Below are 12,607 nucleotides of genomic sequence, written 5' to 3' on the forward strand. Positions count from 1 at the left end.
GCTGAGTGGTGTTCGTTATCATTGTTGCATGTTTTTGTGTGCTGTCGTGAGAATGTCTGAGCTTGACTTAGAGCAATGAACAGATGTTAAATTTCTTGCTAAACGTGGTAAGAGTGGAACTGACATCAGGGACATGTTAATCCAAGTTTATGGTGATAATGCCATGAATAAAATGGCAGTGTACAAATGGATTAAACGTTTTTCTGAGGGGAGAGAACGCGTCACTGATGAAGAGAAGTCAGGGCGGCCAGTAATGAGCAGAACTGACAAAAACATTGCAAAAATTCATGGAATTGTGTGTGAAAATTGTCAGCTGACTGTGAGAAGCATAGTAGACCAAGTAAACATCGATAGAGACACCATTAGGAAAATCTTAACTGAAAATCTTGGCATGAGAAAGGTGTGTGCAAAAATGGTTCTGAAGGAGCTCATTGATGAACAAAAGCAAAGGAGAGTCAAAGTTTGCCAAAACCTTTTGGAGAGGCAAGATAATGTTTGGGGCCATGTTATCACTGGTGATGAAACATGGGTGTACCAATATGACCCTGAAACAAAGGGTCAAAGTGCACAATGGAAGTCAGCCAATGCTCCATGACCAAAAATTTCCATCAGTCCAAATCAAGAGTCAAAACGATGTTGCTAACCGTTTTTGATATCAGAGGGATTATTCATTATGAATTTGTACCAACTGGACAAACAGTTAACCAAGTTTACTATTTGGAAGTGCTGAAAAGTTTGCATGAAAAAGTCAGACGAAACGACCTGAACTTTTTGCCAACAATTCATGGCTCTTGCATCACGACAATGCACCAGCTCTCACGGCACTGTCTGTGAGGGAGTTTTTAGCCAATAAACAAATAACTGTATTGGAACACCCTCCCTACACACCTGATCTGGTCCCCAATGACTTCTTTTTTTACCCCAAAATAAAGGAAATATTAAAAGGAAGATATTTTGATGCCATTCAGGACATCAGGGGTAATACGATGACAGCTCTGATGGCCATTTGAGAAAAAGAGTTCCAAAATTGCTTTAAAGGGTGGACTAGGCGCTAGTGTCGGTGCACAGCTTCCCAAGGGGAGTACTTCGAAGGTGACCGTAGTGATATTCAGCAATGAGGTATGTAGCACTTTTTCTAGGATGAGTTCACAAGCTTAATTGCCAGACCTTGTACATTTAGAGTGTACAATATGATTCAACATTTATCATCATTATTCAGGTTTTGGTGGGGAAGGTACCTGACACCCAACCTCAAATACCAACCCCCCACCCCACAGCAAGACTCTATGTTAGATCCCTTCACTGGTGGCAATTTCCTGATGGATGTGTTTATTTTCTGCTTTCCTCACTTGAGTCTCGGTTCCACGAGTCCAGGGACTTGGTCTGTCTTTATTCTCTGCCATATTCCCATGCTTGGAGCACAGTGGGTACTCCACTGTGGCACAGATTTATGTTGAGCTGAGCACTGCCCAGCCCCACCCCAGCTGATCCTAGAGACCCTAGTCTCGGGGAGACAGAGCCAGGCTAACCAGAAGACTTGCCTGACTGATTGCACTTGACTGACTGACTGGATGGGTTGAGAAGCCACTGCTTTCTCTGAACTGGGGCACGCAGAGCATGGAGTTAGCAATCAGGATTTGCCAATGAGGGAGAAGTCTGGAAGCTATATGGTGCTTATGAATAGAACTCAGCACTTACTATGTTGTAAAATACAGACGTGTTCCCCACATCTTGAAGCAGGGTTTCTCAACTTCGGCACTGTTGACATCTGGGGCAGGATTACAACCTGTTGTGAGAGGCTGTCCTGTGCATTGTAGGGTTTTTAGCAGCATCCCTGGCCTCTACCCACGAGATGCCATAGCACCCCCACCCCCAAGTCTGACCTGACACGTCTCCAGACATTGCCCAATGTCTCCTGGGGGGCAGAATTGCCTTGGGTGAGAACCATTGTCTTAAAGCATTACAACAACTTTCCGAGGTTCACAGTGAGTATACAACAGAGGCCCACTGCTTCCAGAGTCCATGCTTTAACCACTGCGCACATCGCTTTGCATTTGGCCTTGGCCCCCAGGCTCTGTTCTCTGAGAGAGTTCAGCACTGCTCTGGACCAGCTCTACCCCTCAGCCCCATCCACCAGGCTAACCAGCCCCATCCTCCAGGCTAACCAGTCAGACCTCCCACCTGGTTGCCTGCAAAGCCAGGACTGGCTCACCTGCCAGGCACTAAATCTATCACTGCATCCAGAATTTATTTTTGGCTTTGGAATAGCCATCCTGAGGGAATATATCTCTGCTGCCTTGCCTTTCTTCAGCTTCTTTATGGTTTACTATGGTTTTAACTTTGGAACTCATTGTTTTCTCCTAACTTCGGGCTTCACAGTGTCTGACCCCTGCCTGAACTGGGGGAATTCATGCCTCTCTTTGAGCCTGCAGCCTATGCCTCAATTTCCCCAGATGGGCCTGCAATAATGACTGGAGTCTTTGCTCTCTCTAGTCTCCTGTGGCTTTTTTGCCCCTTTGACATATTTCCTGGGCTTCTGGTTTGCTCAGCTCTGGGGAGATGGTGGGGAACCAGAGGCCAGCTGTGACTCCTCCCATCTGTCTGCCCACTTGCCCAGATCAGTCACCCACCCACTCACTGACCCAAGGATTATATCTCTGTCTCCACTCTGGAGGCTGGGCTGACCCTGTCTGGGCATGTCCGGAGCAGATGGGCTGGCCAAGGACAACATCCTAGTGAGAGGGACAAAGTGGCTGGCAGTGGGTGGGTGGGGAGGGAGGAGCAGAACCAGAGTCTGCTGCTTGTTGAGGCCAGAGGTCTTCCTGGAGGGAGAGGCTGCTACTGGCTGCAGATTGGATTGGACCCAGGATCCAGAGGGAACAGAAGGGCTGGTTCCCAAGGGCAGGTGGAATCAGAATCCCTGGGGAAGCTCCTGGGGGCCAGTGGGGAGTCAGGGGTGCTGGCTTAGGGATTCCTGTCCAAGCTTGGGAGCAGGCCCTGAAGTGGGGGCCGCGAGAAGTGTTAGTGTGGGAGAAGAGTGTCAAGGCAGGAAGGTAGGAGGAGGATCTGGTCGCTAATGGGAGCCAGGCAGGGGAGGGCGGGGTCGGGGGAGAAGGAGCCCGGCGTTTGCAGTTTCTGGGTGTCCCAGTCTTTGTCTCTCCGCATGTCCCTTTTGACTGTCTCTCTGTGTCTTTTCCTTTCCGTCACTCTCGAGTCCTCCCAGCCTCTGTCTCTCACTCTCCGCGTCTCTGGAGGCCGCGCCTCAGTCCCCGCCCAGTGGCCGGCGAAGCCGGGGGCGGGCCGGGGGCGGGCCTCGCAGCACTGCCGGGTGGGGTTAAAGACCCGTGCCTAGGGACCTCGCGGTCAGAGTCGAGGTGGCGGCCCGGTCGGATCTGGATTGAGGGTCGGAGGCCGAGACCCGCGGGGTAAGTGTACCCCGTGGGGTGGCGGGATGGGTGCTGGCAGAGGGGGGCGTAACCCGAGCGCATTCTGCACTGAAACCTGACGAGCTCCGGCTCTGGGGCTGACAGGGCAGTTGCGAGGGTCTGCGCTCAGCCGTCCTGCGAATCACCCGGACCCAGGATCGGGCTACTCCGGTTGGGGGATATGGTTGGTTGTGTCCCCGACGGTCGCTGTGTATGAACGCAGATTTTTCTGTGCGCGCCCAGGAGTCCTGGGTGTATCCTTTTTTCTGGGTGTCCGTGATGGCTGGGGGTCCCAAGAAGACCCCCACCCACCAGGACATCACAGAGGGATCCAAGCCCAGCCCTGCCTCATTAGGGCTGATTCCAGTCACTTGTAATTTCATTGTCTTAAAGGGGAGGCTGTGCGTCCCACCAATGGACTACGCTTGTGGTCCGGCTGCCTTCTGGTCCCTCTAACCCAACCGTGGCAGGCGCAGCACCTCAGAGTGCCTCTCTGTGAAAATAGGATGCCCTCCTGGGCTCTTAGAGTTGGCTGTGCGGGTTGTATGAGATCCTGCAGTTGGTCCCAGCTGATATTTGTGGGATGCTGGTGACAAGATGCTTGTTCTCTGGTGTCTCAGGAACCAGGCCCTCACCCCTTGCCCCAGGGGTAGCTAGCTGGCCTGGACCGCGCAAGGTGGCTGAGGCCCACTAGCTGGGGAGTCTCAGGCTGGAGGTGGGAGAGAGACAGGGACACCGAGGGGAAGCTGGGATTTGAATACACCAGCCCTGTGTGACCCCTTCCTGGGCACTTTCCAATGGCCCCGGCCTCTGTGTATAGCCCAGCTTGGGTTTCTAAGTGGTAACATTAGCTCTGGGCTCAAGGCCGGCAATGACCTGGGCTGGTATCTGCAGAGGGGCTTGGATGACTCAGGAGCCATTCACAAAATGGGACCCTCTCTCTCTCCTCTCTGGCAAGCCTTGGGCCTAATTCTGCAAATCCCAGGTGGCTGGGTAACAATACTGAATATGATGGCAGCACCAACAGCAGCTTGATCAAGGGCTTACTGTGTGCCAAGCACTGAGCTGAGCACATTAAAAATGCTGTGTGGTCATCACAGCCCCATGAAGTGGGTAATATGGTTCCTGTCTTACCGAGAAGGAAATTGAGGCTCAGAGAGGTGCAGACACCCTCCTGAGGTCACACAGCCGAGCTTTATAGAATCCTTTCCGAGTCTGATATTCAAGTGTGGCCACACTTGCTCAGGATGGTGCACAGAGATGATTGCAGCCCTGGAATAATCTAGATTACTGATGGTTTTTAAACTTCTTTTTCTGTCAGGATCTCCTACCATATGCCCAAACCTGCAGTGAGACTCCCCCCTCCCCATGCTTATTTGCCAACTCGGCTTTTCCCTCAGAATTGCCCCTGAAGCTCTTCCTCAGAACTCTGGAAATTTGGGACATCTCAGCTCAGGCCTTCTGGAGCCTGACACTTTGGAAGAGTATGAGTCTTGGGCAGCCCTTTGGCATAGAGGGGTTCATGGAGAACCATGAGCCAAGATGGAGGCAGGCTGTCTTGACTACAGGCTATGAGATGGGGTGGAGAGAAAGGCTGGGATGTGGGGCAGTAGGAAAAGTCTGCTACTCCTTGGCTGTCAGGCTGCTGGTGGGCCCCAGGGCCTGTAGTTCAAGGAGAGGCAGATAGGTGGTTTCTGCCTGCATGCACGGTCTCTGTCCTGCATTCCTTCTCAGGAGCCCACACACCTTGTGTGACAAGTCCCTGACTGGTGGCTGGGCTAACCTGACAAACCAGCACTCCATGGGCGTGGGCCTTGGAGCTACTAGCACCTCCATCTCCAGATTACTCAGGCCCCAGGAGGGTGGGCGGGGCCACCTCTGCCAGGGCGGGCTGCTGGGTGCCAGGCCTGGTGTTTGGGATGAGATTGGGGGCTGATGCAGAGAGGAGTGGGTGTTCCAGCCTCCCATGGCATCCCAAGTATCAGCTTTGAATTTCTCTCAATTCTACAAAATAGTAACAGCACCAATAGAAATAATGGCGAAAATTTTGCATGCTTCCTGCCAAGCCTCATCTCACTGAAAGTGTCCAAAACAACCTGAACAGGTAGGTACTGCTACTGTGTTTCCCTGAAAATAAGATCTAGCCAGACCATGAGCTCTAATGCGTCTTTTGGAGCAAAAATTAATATAAGACCTGGTATTATATTATACCCAGTCTTATATTATAGTAAAATAAGACCAAATCTTATATTAATGTTTGCTCCAAAAGATGCATTAGAGCTGATGGTCCGGCTAGGTCTTATTTTCAGGGAAACACGATATTAGTAATCCATTTTCCAGGTTGGTAAATGGAAGCTGAGGGTGGTGACTGGACTCACTCAAGGCTGCTTACTCGGGGAGGAACAGAGTTATGATTTGAACCCAGGCTGGTTTGAGTCGAAACTGCACATTTGAAAGGACGATACCGTCCCCAAACAACCTTTCATTTTACTTTTATTTATGTAAGTTGAAGTGTCCTATGTGTATAGGAAAGTGCTCATCCCAGAACTGGACAGTTCAGGAGTTTTCACAAGTTGAATCCACACATGTCATCAGCATCCAGATCAAGAAAGGGAAGACGACCTGTGCCCCAGAACACTCCTCCACCAATGAAAGTATCTGAACTCCTTTTCATTCATTTCAACAAATTAATTTTTAAATAGACTTTATTTTTTAGAGCAGTTTTAGGTTTACAGAAAAATTACGCTGGAAGTATAGCGTGCCAGCACACCCCCTCAGCTCCCTACAATTTCCTGTTATGAATGTCTTGCAGTAGTGTGGTGTGTTTGTTACAGCTGATACACCAATATGGACACATTATTATTAACTATAGTTTACATTAGAGTTCACTTTTTGGGTTATATAGTCAACTCATTAATTTTTATAGTTAATTTAATATAATTAATTTATAGTGCTCATGGTATAGAAAATAAAAAAGTCCCCAAAAATGATGAGTGAAAGTTAAGTCTCCCTTCCACCCCTACCCCAGTTCTTCTAGGCCCCTTCCAGAGGCAGCCATCCTGAGAAATGTCACAGGAGCCCTCAAAGCACTTTTTTTGCCTTAAGAACATTGAGGCAAAACTCATCTAATATAATTATTTAAAGTGAACAATTCAGCGGCATTTATATTAATATCAGCCCAAAAAGAGACCCTGTTATTAGCAGTCACTCCCCTTCCTCCTCCCCCAACCCCGAGCAACCTCTTATCCGCTTTCTATCTCTATGGATTTGCCTGTTCTGGACATCTCATTTATCATACATGGGATCGTGTTCCATGGGCCTTTTGTGTCTGGGTTCTTTCACTCAGCATCATGTTTTCAGGGTTCATCCATGGTTTTTGTTGTTGTTGTTGTTGTTTTTCGTTTTTTTTTTTTTTTTACATTTTATTGGGGAAGGGGAATAGGGCTTTATTGGGGAACAGTGTGTACTTCCAGGACTTTTTTCCAAGTCAAGTTGTTGTCCTTTCAGTCTTAGTTGTGGAGGGCGCAGCTCAGCTCCAGGTCCAGTTGCCGTTGCTAGTTGCAGGGGGCGCAGCCCACCATCCCTTGCGGGACTCGAGGAATTGAACTGGCAACCTTATGGTTGAGAGCCCACTGGACCATGTGGGAATCGAACCGGCAGCCTTCGGAGTTAGGAGCATGGAGCTCCAACCGCCTGAGCCACCGGGCCGGCCCCTGTTGTTGCTGTTTTATTTATTTATTTATTTATTTATTTATTTATTTATTTATTTATTGGGGTGACAAGTGTTAGTGTTGCTGTTTTTTTAAGGGGGGCAAAGCTCATAGTGGCCCATGTGGGGATTGAACTGGCAACCTTTGTGCTGCTGTCACCACGCTCTAACCAACGGAGCTAACGGGCCACCCCATCCATGTTGTACTATATATCAGTGTTTCATTCCTTTTCGTGGCTGACTAATATTTCATTGTATGGATGGACCTCATGATATTTATCCATGCATGAGTTGATAGCCATTTGGGTTGTATCCACCTTTTGGTGATTGTGAATAATGCGGCTATGAATATTTGTACCCCGTATCTGCTTGAGTCTCTGTTTTCCATTCTTTTGGGTATATGCCTAGGAGTGGAATTGCTGGGTCATGTGGTAATTCAATATTTAACTTTGTGAAGGACCATCAGACTGTTTCCCACAGTGGCTGCACCACATTAAAGCTTTTTGTAGCATCTTCTTTTGGGGAGTTGGACAGGAGTGCTCTTGTTTGGGGGACGGGGGAACCCAGCTGAAGAAAGTAGAGGATTTCCTCAATGTACTCATTTATTGAGCTTCTCCTGAGCATCAGATGGATCTCTTACTATTATTCCCATTTTGTAGATAAGAAGACTGAGGCTCCCAGGGTGAGAGCCAGTTGGGGACCCATTGCATATGTTCTTCCTGCTGGGAGCAGAGCTGATATCTGTCCTAGGAAAGGCTGCAGACCTGTGCCGGGCATACACGGGGGGTAAGGTGGGCACAGGCTTCAGAAATGCCCTCCCTGGCCCTCCCCATTAACCGACTTCCCCAAGCACCTACCCACTTGTGAGGTGGGCGCAGGGCTTCACCCACTTTTTTCTCTGACCTCCCCATAGACCCACCCACCCAGAGCAGGGTCTCCTTTTCCAGGGCTGGTGCTTTCTCTTGTTCCAATTTCTTCCTGTTTCAATTCTTTAAGGAGACATTTTCTTTGTCAGGATATCAGCTGGGACTTTCCTGGGTGGGGGTGGGGCTCTTGCTGTTACTACACTCAGAAGTCCCCCAACTCCCTCTGAGGGCTACTGGGAAGATGAAAGGAATAACTGTGAAAACCACCACATAACAGCAGGTGCTCAATAACTCTTTAGAGAGTGAGGGAAGGGGGGTGGCTGATGGTAGCGAAAAATAGACTGTCGAGGCAGAGTTGGGCCTGGGAGAGGAGGAACCACCATGAGCTGAGCTGGCGGAAAGGCATGCTGTGGTAGGAACAGAGTGTGCAAAGGCTCTGAGGTGGAAATGAACTTGGCCTGCAGCTGGAGTAGCCGGAGTTGCATGAGCAAGGGGGAGGGTGTTGGGAGACAGGGTTGGAAAGGTCAGCAGGGGCCAGGCCACACAGGGCATTGTTGTGGTTCACAGAAACGTCTCTGAATTGTGTTCAGAGTGTGAAGTGTGAAGGGAAGCCACCGGAGGATACTGAGCTGGGGGAAGTCGTGATCTGATTTAACTTTAGGAAGATCCCTCTGGCTGCTATGTGGAGAATGGACTGTTGGGGGACAGGATAGAACTCGGGAGCCCCGGGGGAACATCCTGCAGTGGCGGCCTGACATGGGATGATGGGGATGAAGAGAAGTGAATGGTTGTGAAACATGAGGACAGACAACTGGCAGGAACGGACAACAGATTGGATGAGGGGAGAAAGAGGGAGGTGACGTGAATCTGAGGGTCTAAGGAAGTACCCAGGAGATGGCTGGACCTTCAGAGTGGGGGATATTCAGAGCTGGACACGGAGACATGGGAAGCACCTCAGCGACAGGGTCACAGCAGCCATGGGATGGGCTTAGATCCCCAGGAGGTGTACACAGAGGGAGAAGAGACGACCCAGGCCCAAGCTCTAAGGAACCCCAAATTGGGTGAAGAGGAGTCCAAAACAGACTGAGAAGGGGGATGGATCTTCATGGCTGACACTGAGGGTGGGCAGCGATCAGCTCCTAAAGGGCTTTGGATGCCAGGCCGAGGGCAGTGGGGAGCCATGGAGGGCTTGAGAGCAGGGAAGAGGCAGACCTTCAGAAAGGTAACTGTGGTGGGGGGGCTGGGAGCCGGACTGCAGCCAGGGTGCCCAGGGATTCCAGGTGACCCATGTGTCCCCCTGTTGGCTGAATGTATTGACTTCCCCCTCGAGAGTCTTGGGCGTGACAAGATAGGGACCTCCCCTCCCCCGCCGAGATAATCTTTTACAGTTTCAGATGGGGAAACTGAGGCACAGGGCACACAGCCATTCAGTGGAAGAGTCAGGATTAGAACCCAGCTACTTATGGTGTGTGTGTGTGTGGTGTGTGTGTGTATGTGTATGTGTGTGTATGTGGGGTGTGTGTGGTGTGTGTGTATGTGGTGTGTGTGTGGTGTGTGTGGTGTGTGTGTGGGGTGTGTGTATGTGGTGTGTGCGGTGTGGTGTGTGTGGTGTGTGCGTGTGTGTGTGTGGTGTGTGTGTATGTGGTGTATGTGTGTGGTGTGTGTATGTGGTGTGTGTATGTGTGTGGTGCGTGTGTATGTGTATGTGTGTGTATGTGGGGTGTGTGTGGTGTGTGTGTATGTGGTGTGTGTGTGGTGTGTGTGGTGTGTGTGTGGGGTGTGTGTATGTGGTGTGTGTGGTGTGTGCGTGTGGTGCGTGTGGTGTGTGTGTATGTGGTGTATGTGTGTGGTGTGTGTATGTGGTGTGTGTATGTGTGTGGTGCGTGTGTGTATGTGTATGTGTGTGTATGTGGGGTGTGTGTGGTGTGTGTGTATGTGGTGTGTGTGTGGTGTGTGTGGTGTGTGTGTGGGGTGTGTGTATGTGGTGTGTGTGGTGTGTGCGGTGTGGTGTGTGTGGTGTGTGCGTGTGGTGTGTGTGGTGTGTGTGTATGTGGTGTATGTGTGTGGTGTGTGTATGTGGTGTGTGTGTGGTGTGTGTATGTGGTGTGTGCGTGTGGTGTGTGTGTATGTGGTGTATATGTGTGGTGTGTGTATGTGGTGTGTGTATGTGTGTGTATGTGTGTATGTGTGTGTGGTGTGTGTATCTGGTGTGTGTGTGGTGTGTTGCGGTGTGTGTGTATGTGTGTGGTGTGTGTGTCTATGTGGTGTGTGTGTGTGTGTGGTGTATGTGTGTGTGGTGTATGTGTATGTGTGTGTGGTGTCTGTGTGTGTGTCTGTGTGTGTATGTATGTGTGTGGTGTATGTGTGTCTGTGTGTGTGTATGTGTGTATGTGTGTGGCGTGTGTATGTGTGTGTGTATGTGTGTATGTGTGTGGTGTATGTGTGTGTGTGTGTCTGTGTGTGGTGTATGTGTATGTGTGTGTATGTATGTGTGTGTGGTGCATGTGTATGTGTGTGGTGTATGTGTGTGCATGTGTGTGCATGTGTGCATGCATGTGTGTATGTGTATGTGGTGTGTGTGTATGTATGTGTGTGGTGTGTGTATGTGTGTGTGTATGTGTGTATGTGTGTGGTGTATGTGTGTGTGTCTGTGTGTGGTGTATGTGTGTGTCTGTGTGTGTGTCTGTGTGTATGTGTGTGGTGTGTGTGTGTGTGTGTGTGTGCACGCGCGTGCACATCCAATAGCAAAGCCCACTTGATTTATGTTCTTCACATCACTTCGGGTCTGCCCAGATCGCCCTCTCCAGAGAGGCCCTCCTGGACCACCTCAGCTAATAGAATTGCTCTTTACCCTTTTACTCTGTGTCCTGGGGCTGCTGTAACAAATGACCACACACTGAATATTGGCACCCCCCACAGACACAGTTGTGGAGTCCAGAAGTCTGAAATCCAGGTGTCAGCAGTGCACACTCCCCCGAAGGCTCTAGGGCAGGATCTCTCCTGACCCTTCCAGCTTCTGGTGACCCCAGGTGTCCCGTGGCTTGTGGCCACATTACTCCAGTCTCTGCCTCCGTCTTCACGTGGCCTTCTCCTCCTCTGTGTGTCAAATCTCCCTGTGCTTCTCTCTTAGAGAGACACCTGTGATTCCTGTTGGGACCCACCTGGATGATCCAGGGTAATCTCCCCATCTCAAGATCCTTAATCCCATCTGCAAAGACTTTGCCATATAGTCACATTCCCAGGTTCCCAGGGATTAGGACATTGTGTCTTTCTTGGGGGGTGTGGGGGTGGACAATATTCAGCCCCCCCTTTACCTCCTTCATGAATCCTTTATATGGTGCTCTATCATGTCTGTTGGTGGTCACCCCCCCGAGGACCTGAGCTATACCTGTCCTGCTCACCATTATATCCCCAATGCCCAGAACAGAGATACACACATAGCCAGGCTCAAAGAATGATTCACCAACTGGGGGCTGGAGAAATGCACGTGGAGCACTTGGGGAAGAGCCTGGCATGTGGAAACATTAGAGGAAGGTCACAGTTCTTAGTAGGAATCACTAGCTGGCTGCTTGGCGACGCTGGGGAGACTCATTATCCACTGTTAAATTGGTAAAGAAATAAATACCCATGGCCTCTTCCTGTCGAGCACGTCACCTGGAGCTGTCCATGCAAGAGGCAGCCCAGTTGCCCACCAGTGTCCCCAGTTCAGAGCATCTGCCTTGGACTCGTGACTTGGAGCTCTCTCTGTGCTTCATTTTGGGAGGTTGCCTATTCCCCACCCCTGCCCCTACCTGGACCTTTTAGGGGGCATATCGTCTGCACAAAGAAGTCTGTATTTTAAAAAAAGATTTTAAATTGAGGTAAAATACAATAACATTTACTATCTTAACCGTTTCAACTGTACAGTTCGGTGGCATTAAGTACATTCACACGGTTGTGCAGCCGTCACCCCCATCCATCTTCAGAACTTGTGATCTTCCCAAACTGACACTCTGTCCGCATTAAACACTCACTCCCCTCCCCTCCACCCCCCAGCCCCTGGCACCCACCATCTACTTTATGAATCTGACCCCTCTAGGGACCTCATATCATTGGAATCACACAGTATTTGTCCCTTTGTGTCTGGCTTCTTTCACCGAGCATAATGTCCTCGAAGTTCATCCATGCTGTAGCAGGTATTAGAATGTCCTTTTTGTGGCTGAATAATATTCCATTGTATGGATGGATTACATTTTGTTTATCCATTCATCCATCCACGGACACTTGGGGTGCTTCCACCTTTTGGTCACTGTGAATAATGCTGCTATGGACATGAGTGTACAAATATCTGAGCCCCTACTTTTACTTCTTTTGGAGGTCTACCCGAAAGTGGGATTGCTGGAACATATGGTAATCCTATGTTTAATTAATAGTTTTGAGGAACTTCCATACTGTTTTCCACTGCATGACTGTACCTTTTTACATTCCTGCCAACAACGCATACGGGTGCTGATTTCTCCTCATCCTCGCCAACATTTGTTATTCTCCTTTTTGGTAGTAGCTCTCCTAATGAATGGTCATGCCATCTTCATTTTAAGTCAGCCCATCCCAGTGGGACTCCCCGAATT

At 49.8% G+C, this 12,607-nt stretch overlaps 1 protein-coding gene across 1 annotated transcript in view; it reads left to right on the forward strand.

The window, feature by feature from the left end:
- The first annotated feature begins 3,150 nt into the window (after positions 1–3,150).
- LOC117038124 (cytochrome P450 4F22) overlaps positions 3,151–12,607 on the forward strand; it is a 28,666-nt gene continuing 19,209 nt past the window's right edge. Inside the window, exon 1 of the mRNA XM_033134790.1 lies at positions 3,151–3,425. The gene's annotated coding sequence lies outside the window, so the exon portion shown is untranslated. The remainder of the gene's footprint in view (positions 3,426–12,607) is intronic.

Source organism: Rhinolophus ferrumequinum, chromosome 18 (genome assembly GCF_004115265.2).
Source record: "Rhinolophus ferrumequinum isolate MPI-CBG mRhiFer1 chromosome 18, mRhiFer1_v1.p, whole genome shotgun sequence".
NCBI lineage: Eukaryota > Metazoa > Chordata > Mammalia > Chiroptera > Rhinolophidae > Rhinolophus > Rhinolophus ferrumequinum.